The sequence below is a fragment of the Cyanistes caeruleus genome, chromosome 1, assembly GCF_971803275.1.
Source record: "Cyanistes caeruleus chromosome 1, bCyaCae1.hap1.1, whole genome shotgun sequence".
NCBI lineage: Eukaryota > Metazoa > Chordata > Aves > Passeriformes > Paridae > Cyanistes > Cyanistes caeruleus.
Genome location: NC_141701.1, coordinates 85,037,066 through 85,050,257, shown reverse-complemented (window position 1 = coordinate 85,050,257; position 13,192 = coordinate 85,037,066). Strand labels below are relative to the sequence as shown.

The following is a 13,192-nucleotide window of genomic DNA, read 5'->3' as shown; positions in this document are numbered from 1 at the left end:
GCATGACCTCGGGCAAGTGCTTCCACCTTCAGTAGGCTTCATGTTCAACATCTGGAAAACTGAGAAAATTCATTGAGTTCCATAGAGATGCCACATGAAGCTACTGACAGCTGTCAATGGCTCTGATTTTTCTGACTGTAAAGTCCACTTAATGCACAGAGTGGCTGACTGCAGTAACTTTTGGATCAGGCTTTAGATAAAACCTGTATTACTACTGACTGAGTAGTGAAATTAATTTTTTTTAAGCAGCTCTCTAATGTGTCACTATTCTAAACTGATACATTTGTAAAGAAGCCACTTGGGAATTTCTTCATACAACTTCCTCAGTCAGAGAACACCAATCTGAAAAAAAAGAAATAAATCAGTTATTGGTTTGGTTTTTTGCTGGTGGTTGTTTGGGCTTTTTACCATGAAAAGTCACTTCTAATAAATTTCATAATGTAGGAAATATTAACAAAAATATTCCAGAGCCACAAAGAACTTTTTTTCTTGTTTTAAAAAAGTTCACATGGTTAATTTCAGTTAAAAACTACTATTGTTTCAAAATTCTTCATATCTACCTGGTAGTTATAATAGAAAAGTAAGTCCACAGCCCAAGGGGAAAATTTCCAACAGATTGCAAATGGGATGAAAACCATGGTTACAAAACTAAACTGGGGGAAAGGAAAGCAGTTCCTGGTGCAGTACTAGCCATGGTAATATCAAGCAAGCTGCTGCACAAGCACAGAACCACCCCTTTTTAACTCCTAATGTGCTGTGGTCAGAAAGAGCAGGAATATTTGTGCTGGGAAACTGAACACAGGTTGTACATCTATGGAATGGCACAGACAAGCAATTGCTTATTTTCATAAAGTTAAATAACCTACTAGTGTGGTAAGGAAAAAAAAAAAAGGAAAAGAGAAAATTTAGAAAGTGTGAACCCATAACTGCTTTCTGAATTGATTCCCTTTTTTTTAAAGAGTTTGAATGGGACAAAGGAAGGAAAGTTACATACTGCTGTGGGTAACAAAGCCAGCAGGAAATATGGTTAGCGGTCAAAAGAACGTACACGGTAACACCCAAGTTCACACGCAAGAACAAAATTTATCTCCTCTTCCCACCACTGTCAGAGAAATAGTGGGTCCAATAAAGAGTATCTGCATTACCAAAGTGCTCATATAGGAAGGGTTTAGAAAAAGTACAGGAGCACATCAAAATCTGAAGGAGTGGAGGCAGATATGCACCATGATTCAGGAGAAGAAAGTGAACTTGAGATGAAAAAGAGAGATCTGCCTCAAACCTGTCAGTCAAATAGGGAGGGGTACAAGCCTTGGCATCAAAATCCATATTTCAGACACCTACATTGACCTACAGGCTCCACTCAGCAGCCATAAAGGCAGAGGCTGGGCTGTATGCATGGTGTTTGAGGGCAGCACATCTGTATCTAAGTACAGGCAGTCTCCAAGTCCTGGTTTCACCAAGGGGATGGTCTGCAGAGTCACTTTTCTCAGGTTACTTCTGTGCTTCAAAACTGTGGTGCATCTTTAGTGAGAACTGACTTTAGATGAGCTGTATACCCTCCATATATGGAAAATACAGTGCAGAGGCAGGTTCCAAAGAGTCCTAAAGTTTAAAAATACTTAGGGGCAGGGTTCTGTTTCGGAGCCATGTATATTAAATAAAAATGAGACATAGCTTGCAAATGAGTGGCCTGCTTGAATCTTCATTCAGGTCATAGATTTTATGAAAACCCCATTACTCTTAAAAAATATCTCTAATTGTATTTATATTCTGTCAGTTACTATAGTTTTGGAATTAGGCTTCAGTCCCTTTCTCTTTTAAGATTATCTCTGCACTCCCTGGCTTTAACTGGATAAGAAATGCTGGAATAGAATGAAAAATTACTTCTTTTGAAATGTTTCCAACCCAGCTAAAAGCTGTCCGTTTGAGAAATCTTTCAAGAAAATCTGTTCCCGTCGTATTTCCAGCTGGTCTGCTTCCAGTTCCAAAAGTACTTGCTGATGGTGGGAGAAAAGTATCTGGATACAGACAGTTATGTTATTTGAGACTCTGAATTTTGGACTGTGAATACAAACAACTCTAGAAACACCAGGGAGATGTGTTAAGGACAATAACAGAAAGGAGAGGTGAATTGAGACAGCTTCCTCTCCTGAGGAAAGGCCACACAGCCTCTCCGGTCCTGCTGTTACTGCCTTTACCACTTCACAGATGCTTTTACCTCACTTCCCACCCTTGCTTTTCCCTTACCTCTGTTCTTCTGAAGGCAGCAGCTCATAATAAATCCCCTACCAGCTTTTTAGGTGTTTCATACACCTTTCTCTCTTCTTCATGTTTTGAAAGTGAAATCTGTCATTGCCAGCACAGAGCTACTCTATGTCCTTCAAAGCACCTCCTAAAGCTCTCCTCTGCCATCACACCTAGAAAAACCTGGGAAGAGGCTCTCAGGGCACTGCTCCACAGCCCTACATACAACAACCATCAGTGTAGATGTACTGTTTTCCCATGTTCCCTCACCTCTGGGTAAGTACTTACTTGGCAAGCCTGAAGGAGGCTGTGTTTTCTTTCTCTGCTTATACAACACCGAGGTTCTTATCTGTGGCTAAGTCTTCTTGATCCTACCATCACACAAATAACAACAGGGAATGATTTAAAAGAAAAAAAGCCAAGTAAAAACATAAAGCTTAATTGTTTGAATCGCTTTCACACAGTGCTGAAAAGTCATTATTTGATACTACCAGAAGTGACAGAATCTTGTTATTATTTTTTTACATTGCTGTGTTGTTCCAGGTTTTTTTTTTAACAATCACTGTCAGTTCTAATTCTCTGAACAGGCAAAAATTTGGGTGGAAATCCTGTCTCCACTGAAGCCAAGTGACGGATTTCCATTGGCCTCAGTGGGCCTGGAATTCACCCGGTCACAACCTAGAGAAAGAATATTTGTAGTAGCAAACCAAATAAATATATCCGTGTTTTTCTGTGAAAAATCAATTTGAGACCCCTTTTTCCTGGCAGGAGCTATGCATAGCGATATAATATGAGATACAGCAGTACTTGGAACAGGAAATGACTGTGGACACATTGTCAGGGCAGTGCTGTGCTATACCAATGGCTGAAGCAGAGAAAACTCCTAAGAATTTGTTGAAATACTCCAGGAAATAAAATAAAACAAAATAAAAAACAAACCCAGAAATAAAATAGAGTGCACAATGAAAATACCAGAGTCAAAATTTCTGTGAGCTTGAGAGAAAACAAAGAGATGGGAAACTATATTGAAAGAAAAATAGTACTGCATGGGAGCTGCCAGTGAGGAGCCAGGTGCCCTTTGCAAGGGAAAGAAAATGTCTCTACAGAGCTTGCCAAGAACTAAGAGTAGCAACACAGCAGAGCACCTGGAGGAACAACAACCATACAAAATATCTTAATATAGAAATTGGGTTCAGGATGTAACAGCTTTATTAGACATCCAAAGAGTGATTTCCCTATTCTGTGGAATTAATATCAACTGAAGCATATATGTGTGTACTCAACAGATCACATGAAACAGAAAATTACTCTTTCATGGATTATTAATTACCTGTTTGTTGTCTAAACATGAGCAAGTAACCCTTAAAGGTAGGAGGCCTATGCCAGAAGTATGAGAAGCAGAACATCACTGTGAATCAAAGGACATAAAAGATGTTCTCTACATCAGATATACATGACATTTTCAGGTATTTAAAAACCTCGCTTAGAGAAACAACTACTCATTATGTTAAGTCAGAGCATTATACAGCAGTGGGTAGTTAGTCAGTGAAGTGAGAAATAGCCCAGAAACATGAAATGTTTGTGTACAAAACCAGTGTGACTTTGTGCCTGAATGTGACTAGAGGCACTCTGCTTGTATACATGTGACAGACACATCAGTTCAGGATTTTGGGGGAAGTGACTGACCACTTTCTTTCCTGTTCACTGATAATTCAACCAAAACATTTCTCTTTCCCTGTTTGTTTATTTGTTTGTTTGTTTCAATTAGCAGATTAATATACTTTTCCCACTGAAAATGCTAACTTTTTGCAATAGCTCTAACACTATACAGACAAAAATATTTCAGGTGAAAAATTTTATAATTGCATGTGAGAGAATAACTACTGTAATACCAGCTTCCAAGAGAAACATTGAATTCCCATGACAATTTAATTACTGGGGCATGAGACACATTCTTGTAACATGAGCTACACCAGTGCATAGTTTATATCATATAATATCATATAATGGGGGATATATTTGTACAGCATAAGAACATCATCAGAATCAAGTGTTTAATCAAAAGTGCAATTGGCAGGGTTCCAAATTGCATTCAAACTGATGATCATTTATGTCATATCAGTCACATTCAGTTTGTAATATGCTCATTCACTGCAGTGCATGTTGCACAATTCTAAATGTTCCTCATTCCAATGTATTGTATAATGAGTTTCCATTCTTAGTACTTCCTTACTTCTTCTGGATGAGGTACTACTAAAGAGATTCTGTATATATGCTTCTAACTTTTATGAAAATTTTCTGTTCATTTGAAGTGTATTTGATATGAACACTTTAGAAAACAGGGTTTTGCTGGCAGAAACTCAGTTTCTGGGCACAGAGTGTGTGGACAGATGTGTGTTATCAGTGCACACAGATTAGATCTGTTGGGGAAGCAAGCAGTACCCATGTGCACTCCACTCTTACACAACAGTCCACATCATCAGCCCAAAATGGACTGGAAGGGCAAGTGGACATGCCCCATATAAGGACCAAAAGAATGTATTTTTTTAGCCTGCTATATTTTTACTCAAGTTTTGCTCCCTTTATTAAGCTGTAGCTCATATACCTGGGTCTTCACAGTTCAAACTCCAGAAGATTCAAGCTTCCTTGCTATCCCAGAGTTACTTCTATTTTCTTAACTTTAAAAATATATTTTGACATAAGAGTATTTCTCTTCAAAATATTTCATTAAAGCAGAGTACTGTTCATGCAAGTGAGTGATTCCTGACTCTCAGACCCAGGACGAGCTGCAATGCACTATCATGGCATGAGACCTTAATTTTGTTTTCTTCCTTAGGTGAACTCCCCTCACAATCCCCAGTTCTACAAATTGTACAACATGGGTAGACCTTACAAAAGCTTACATATGTCACTTTCACCTAACAGATGGATGTTCATTCACTGTTGTATCCCAATTATTTTTATTTTATATACTTCAAAAATTATTTTTGCAACTATTTTCTTTTTTTTTCTTCTCCTTAACCAGACCAAATAGAGGAAAAACACAATGTTGACTTTTTCTTAATCTTAGGAAAAATTATTTTAAAATTAAGTAGGAGAATTGAATAAGAGCTTGCCCTTTTCCTCCCTCCTTGCAGTCCTTTTTAGCTTCACACTGCGATTTTCCTTGATTCAGACTGTTGTATCACAAGCTTAGCTGACATCCTGGTAGCAGCAAGGGTTGTGAAAAGGTACAACCATTGGCAGAGAGAACTGTATTATTGCCTTTGTGACACAGAGGCAGCTTTATTTGCATATTGGGAGAGTTGCTTTCTTTAATTTATGAAAGGAAGCAGGAGAAAGAATAAATGATACAAATAAAAATGCCACGTTGCTATTGTGTACATAGTAATATCATAAGGAAAAGCTCCTCTGGCAATGAACTTTCCAGGGTTACTTCACACCCATAAAAGCAGGAAGATAACCTCAGACAGCAAATTAATTTCTTTTTATTAAATGCTGCTGTTCCTCATTTCCTATGTAAAAAAAATTAATGTTATATATTAGCTGTAGTGCTTGCAGTAAGAATTAGTACCAGAAGTTTTGTAAGCACGTGCTCCCATCTTCTAGGTTTTTATTCCACAGCACATGGAATGAAGGGCTGCTTGATCATGTGAAGAGCAGAACCAAGCTCTCACAGCAGTGATCTTGGTGATACCCCCTGAGCAGGCAGCACCAGCACAGCCTTTGTTAAAATGGATAAAGACAGAAGAACACCCATGAGGTGCAAGACCAGAGCAACAGAAGCAGAAGTGAGTTTAATTCCCAAAAAAATCCCATCAGGATATTGGTACACTCTAGGACTTTCTACACTTGGTGTAAAACTGGCAGAGGGCATGAGGAAGCCCTTTGAGGAATAAGGACAGATATGTGTTAGTAACAGGACATATGACAAAATAGTTTTGTGGGGGCAAACAACGCACATTGTGCAAGTGTGCAAAGGCAGATGAGACTGCAGGTCTATAAAATAGAACAAAGTAGTCCACATTAGTGGGTACAGAGATTAGAACCCAGATGTCTCACTAATAAGGGCCTTTGTTTTGATTGAAGGAAGATGTATGACAGTGCTTTGAAGGACCTGAGGACACAACATCACAGATACTCAGCTACCAAAACTGTTTATTTCAGTGAGCAGAACAGAGGGAGACACAAGAGAAATGTGAGCTAATGGGGAATAGCTGAATTAAAGAAACACACAATCTAAAAAACCTTGTCATAGATTAATGTAAGAAGAGACACTGTTCGAAGGTTTTATCTCTTATTCACTTAGATATTTTACACTCAGATTAGTTATTTTATGTCTTCTTTCATTATTCCCTGGGGAGCCATAAAAGCATACTCCTGGCAGCTGAGCTTTTTTGCAGGATAAACAGATGAGCAAAGCCATTTCCTTATGTGGTCCTAACCACTCTTTGTATGTTTTTTTCACATACTGTTCATGAGAAACTGTATTTACAACAGAGAAAACTCTCAACTGATGAGCAAATAAAGACACTGTCAGTGTTGCCAATCCTTATGTTGAGATTTCTTGGCCCTGCATACACCACCAAAGCTTCTATAATCATCATGCTATTTTAATTAACATACTGGCAATGTAAGTTTACATATCAGTGAAAGAGAAGAGAGCTGTGATACACAGCAAAGTAGAACTCCTTCCATATGGCATCAGAGTAGGTCTAGCAAAGACAGACCACTTATGAAGTCTTTGTAACAAACGTAAAAGAAATCATCCTAAACTAACACACCATTCCTGAACTTAGCTCAAGGTGTGTGTTAAGAACATACTCAACATTTTTCACTTAGAGACTCTGCAAATTCAAAAATGGTGAGTCATTTTCAACAGTGACCATGCTCTGATTGTGTGCAAAGAATACAATGACATAATAGATGAGTACATTAATCTGTAACACAGAAGGCAATGGATAAAAACAGAGGACTGCTGACCAAACAGTGGTTTGAGAACATTTTTTGATATCAGACACAATAATGATAGGCAGGTTAACAGCATACGAGGAAAAGATAGTTAACGTCTTAGAAGCACCAATATTTTATTAAGCTATAGATTAGATAACAGCTTATTCTCAACTGGTTTGTTTGTCCCAGTATCACCATCTGCAAGCCATGGCAGAGGGGGCACAAAGACCTTGTGAAGAGCTTGACTACTCAAATATTCTATTGTTCCTCTCCAAGCAGGTCGTGTCCTGGCTGTCTTTTTTTTTGTTTGTTTGTTTGTGGTTTTTTTGGTTTTTTGTTTTGTTTGTTTGTTTGTTTGTTGGGGGTTTTTTTTGGGTTTTTTTTTTGCAGAATGCCTCTGAGTTTAGGAAAGGATTACTTGGCAACACATTCCAATTTCTATTCAGACTCAAGGCAATTTCTTACCTGTAGAATGCTGAGAAGATAAAGAAGATAAAAGAGAGGAAAAGTGGAAAGAGAAACAAAGTAAGATCTCTTATTGAATGTGTTGAATGGGAACCCCCTAGCTAGCACAAATTGCTGCCTAAATCCTGACTCCAACTGTTATTTATCTTTCACAGAATTCACAGGCACAATAGAAATTCACCCCATCCACAGATATGAAGACAGAACAAATGCTCATTTTCTAAATAAGAGGGGGAAAAGCAGCCCAAACCCCTCATTTTCCTCCTCATCCTACAGACTATACAGCTACAAACGTCCCTGTGTCATCCTGTCAATACTGATGTCAGTGTGTACACAAACACATCTGTCTTTTTTATTTATTCAGTCATCAAAATTCCAAATCTGAAAGATAGTCATAATTATGCCTTCCAAAGAGGCAGGCACCTGCCATTTACTCTACCTTTTTCAATTACATCTAATTGAAGACTTGAGCTCAAATAGAGGAAGGGAGACAAGAGTTCTTCAAATTGTCTAAACACTCTCTGTTGAATAGAAAAAGAGAGGTCTCCTACCATAGCTCTAAAGAAGTCCTCCAACATGACTGGCATAATAAAGAAGTGAAACATGACATGCATTTCCTTCCTCTAAGCACTCTACACCATGAGGATGTTTTTTACACAGGTGATGGCTCACAGCCAGAAGAAAAACCCCCTCACTGCTACCTTCTTCCCTCATCTCCCATCACTGCTGAAGTTAAGCCATTAGGAAATTTTTTTGAGTATAAGAACTTGGCAACTTCCAGTAATTTTCTCCTCTCAAGAGCACCCAGATGATGGAGGACAGCACATCAGAAATGAAAAAAGAAATTAAAATAGAAACCAAGTTTGTATTTGATGATACAGATGAGATGACTGATATTTTATTTTCCTCTCTAAGAACAGCTGTAAACTCCTTGGCAACAGTAACCTGATAGTCCTGAGCTACAGTAACCTTCTAGGAATTGAAGAAGCTGGGGAAAAAAACCCACCCAGCTGGCTCCACTTATATAAGGGATGTAATTAAGCCTAAAAGAGAGGATGATTTCAGCCTGTGTGATCTGCATTAAGAATAGGTCCCTGAGAGCATTGTTGAAAAGGTGCTCTTGGAACTTGTGTATGTGCACACATGTGTCTTGGGATTTTCCCTTTCCTCAGGCAGTAATGCAGAACTTTCCATGGAGCGTAGGAGAGAAGATGGGAACAGTCAAAGAAAGAAATCCTTCTATCATGTGATGAAAAGAGTTGACCACGTTGGTTTGTCCCTCAGATTCATAGACAAGAAGCCACAGCTAACATATTGTTAGTAAATGAGACTGCTTATGCTAAAACCAAAATGGCCAAGAGGAAAATCTCTCACATTAGTTATGGGGGAGCTGGTGGTAACTTGTGTAACAGAAAAAGCAAAGTAGTTAAAAATATAACAACCCATCATCAAATTAGTGATACATCCACAAAGATGCCCCAGTATAATCCTTCAGTACTTTTATAAGCGAAGCTAAGAAAACTATTTGTAATCTAAACAGAGGATATTACTTCATCAGAACATCCTAGCCCCATTACTACCTTCCTAAGTACAGAGTAAACCTGTAGTGATCATACATTTAATTTTAAGAAAATGGATGCTGAGAGACATTTAGACATTTAGGGCTCTGTACATAAAAATCTAAGCTAGATAAATGAAATATAAACTTTCTAATGGAGTTATTATGGTTGTTAGAAAGCCTGAAGGAGTTAATGCTGTTAGGCAAAGACAAGGAAGAACTCAGATATTTTTTGTTATTTGTATCATCTGCTGGAAAATACAAACAACTCTGTCAAGGGAAGAAGAATGGAAGAGTCCCTTTTTCTGTCTTTCACCAATTTTTTCTATAGAGAAATGTAGGCTGATGTAGTCATCATTAAACAGTCTCAAAAAGTCAAGGTGATTCTTTCACTCTCCTGGGCATTCCAGAATACCGTCCATCCATGGGTTTTGTGGAGAGTGCAGTGTCACAGGCAGGAACCTCAGGGATGAACACACTGCACCAACACCACCAGCAACTCTCTGAGCTGTGTGCACCTGCTCCTTTTATCTACTGCTTTGAGGGGAAGAAACAGAAAGGAACAGTTAATTTGCTTTCCTAGCTAGATGCTTTAGTCAGAGAGATACCTGCCAGGCCACAAAAGCACAATAAGAAAAGAAGACATACTCTGTGGGTTGTAAGTGTATACTTTTAATTTAATTTGTGTAGCCTCTTTTTGTAATATATAAAGAGGATGAGAAGAACTTGATTTTTCAGTATCACTTGAATAGCTCTCCTTATGTTCATGTTTGTATTTCTTTTTGTTGCATTGCATATTTCTTCTCATTCTTGTTCATTTCTCCTAATATCTCCATCTTTCAATACTATTTCCAGCCAGTTCCAGAGCAGATGACACTGGGACAAGGAGTGGATATTCAATTAATTATTTCCATATGCAGGTACATACTGGCAGCCATGGGCGTTGCCGGATTTGATGATACAAAACATGCAAAGAACCATGCTCAATTCTTTAGGATTACTTAAATGCTGTAGAGCAGGTGAAAGACCTGGTCTTGGTTTATATAAATAAAGTAGAAGCACAAATTCATGGACAGATCATTCTACTCGCCAAAAAATGCAAAATCGGTGACCTTAAGGGAGTGACTTGAAAGATTCACTTGGCTTATTGGCTTCCCCACCTATTCATTTACTCATGCCCCTGGGAAACTGAAGCATGATTTCACTGAATACATGTCATGGTTTGTGTGCAGGCCTAAGGGAATATGTACATGCTGTAAGCCTGCACTCTTTCTTTCACCTCCATAGCATCACCCTCCCTTTCCATTTTATCAGCCTGACACAAAGAGTAAAGACACTTAATTTACTCTCTTTCCCCGACATGAGAAAAAAGTCTTGTTTGACAGCACAGGTTAACCATGTCCACAATGACAACCAAATCCAGAGAGAAACTGAGAAAATGTACTCAAGTCTTTCTCTCTGCATCAAAGGTCTGAGCTCTACTCCAGTTTAAGATGGGGGGAGCAGGGGCACAGGGAAGCAAAACTAAACCAAACGAAAGTGTGCTTAGGAAGGTGAGTAAACCAAGATGATGTGGAACATCACTGTTGCACTGGCTGAGAAATACGAGATTTCTCTGATGGGTTCAGGGCTCTGCAGGTTCTCACAACACTGAAATAATTTCTCTCACATCGCTGAAAACAGATTTCAGACCTCTTGTGCAGAAATGTTATACAGAGCTAATTGTTACCTTTGCAATGAGAAACGCTTCAAGTAAATTATCTATTATGTTTGTGTCCATTATTAAACCCTCTTTCATCCATGCACAAATGTAGTGCCCAGCAGCACGCTGAACAATAAGGAAAGCCAGAACTCTTTATAGCTCTTGTGTTAATATATTTAACACATTGCTACTTACTGCACTTTACCCTAAACTGGCATTCAGTGCTTCACTATTCCTTTTTATTTCATCGTCACTGTTACTTGTTCAATGTTAAAGCAGTTTCTTGTTCACATGCTTCATTCAAGTAATTAGAATAATTAACATTTGTGGTTTGCCTCTTATATGACTTAGCTTTTTCATTGCTTATTTTAAAGAGGGAAACCCTGTTCATTCTTTTAATACCCATATGAGCTATAGTTCAATTTTTTTTATTCAACATAGCACAATTAACAGAGCTTTTGTAGAAGCCTCAACAGCCTCACAGACCCAGCCTGTGGGTGAGACTGCATTTAATAAAGAGCAAACACAATAAATAAAAGGTAGGCAGGGTAAACTGAACTTTAGCCTCCAAAGCATGTTTTTACTCCTAGAATGGGACAATCCTCTTTCATGCATGTGAAAGGGGGAAAGGAAAGCCAAAAACATGTTCCTTGGTGCAGAATGGGGCTGCTCTAGAGCTCAGTGGGGATTCCTGCTGAGGGCTGCCCTCAGAGGGAGCAAGGAGCCAGGGACACTTGCATCTCCTGGACAAGAGAGCCTGGCTTCACAGGCAGCCCGAAGATGTCACTTCCCATCAAAAACAGCACTGAGCTACTGAAACATCTAAAAGAAAGATGTGGCAGGACAAACACAGCACAAGCTTCATGGGAGGCAGAGAACTGCTGTGATAATGCCAAGCTGCATTGCCACTAAGCTCTGACAGGCAAACACCTGTCATGTGGAGGTAGTTTAAGAAGTTACCTCATGTTACATCCAAATGTACAGTGCTACTTAGGAATATTAATGTGTTAGCTCTGTGCAGCATTGTACTATGTTGACATAACCTTAGTTTTTACCTAGCTAGATGTGTTCCCTCTTTCCTCTTCAGCCTGTTTCATGTTGCTTCAGATTTAATTTGCTTCCCGATCATTTGTTTAAGGAGCTGAATGAAATGGGGTGGCACAAACTTTCCCAAGGCAGTATTGACGTTCCAAGTGTGGTGAAACGGTGCAATATGCAAGAGAACAGACTGCAGATATTCAGTACAGCAAAAGGCAGGTTTGTTTTTTCTAGAAATGTTTCATTTGTTCTAGCAGGTGTGTCTGATACCTTTTGCATAATGATAAACCCACACACATTCTTCATGCAAATAGTGACCCAAGAGTTGCTCTGAGTTGCTTCAAGTAGTGAGTGCGTGTAACAACCTGTGCTTGCATACACACTCTATGTGTACAGAGCGTTCATACAGTGCAAGATAAACAGAGCCCGTTGTGCCAGGGCAGGGACACATAGGGCTGCTGGAACAGAGGTGCCATACCATGGCCAACACAGTCAGAATCAGCCAGAATTGTCAGAAAAACTCTTCAGAGATATTGGGAGAGTCATACATTTATTTCTTCTCCTTTCTGCAGCCAGAAAATATTTTTCTCTCATGTGTGTTATTTGAAATGCCTCCTATATCAACTGTTCCTGCTCCACAAAGGTTTGGAGAGCAAGGTATGGGAGCAAATGTGGAGGCTTAGCAATCTGGACTTTACATGATGTGACCACTGCACACTTGGGTACCTCCACGTGCTCCATTGACCTGCCTTGGAAACTCAGCCTTGGTCAGCAGAGTTTCTCTCATCCTATCTCACATCTGCTAGCTTCATCTTTCCTCAAGTATCCCAGGTGCTTTGCCTCAAATGTCAGCAGAGCACTTCTTATACCAGCTCTCACCATTAATTAGGTCCGATTATTACTAAGTGCTTCTTATTTTCTTATTAGTGATTTCTCTTCACAATGGAACCCAATCCTGATAGGTTGATGGATATTTTCTTAATAGGATAAATAAGAATGTTTGTCCAAATGGTTGTTCTAGCAAATGTGTCTGTGAGCTAGCTTGTTGATAATTTTTTAGTTCACTGTATTTGAAGGAAAGTGGAAAGGAAAAAAATTTAAAAAGAGGCACCTTAGGGTTAGGTGCATTAGGACCTAATGCACCTAATGCACCTAACCTTAGGGTTAGGTGCATTATGGCAATGTCCTAATGCACCTAAAGTCTGCTTTTTCAACACAGAATTACCACTCTA

At 39.0% G+C, this 13,192-nt stretch overlaps 1 long non-coding RNA gene across 2 annotated transcripts in view; it reads right to left on the bottom strand.

The window, feature by feature from the left end:
* The window catches only part of LOC111923837 (uncharacterized), a 59,093-nt gene that overhangs the window by 20,164 nt on the left and 25,737 nt on the right, over positions 1 to 13,192 (bottom strand). Inside the window, exon 1 of one of the 2 annotated variants that reach the window (XR_015289990.1) lies at positions 2,533 to 2,615. The exons of the other annotated variant lie outside the window; for it this stretch is intronic. This is a non-coding gene — a long non-coding RNA (uncharacterized LOC111923837). Of the gene's footprint in view, positions 1 to 2,532; positions 2,616 to 13,192 lie in introns of those variants that run through there. 2 annotated transcript variants of the gene reach the window in all.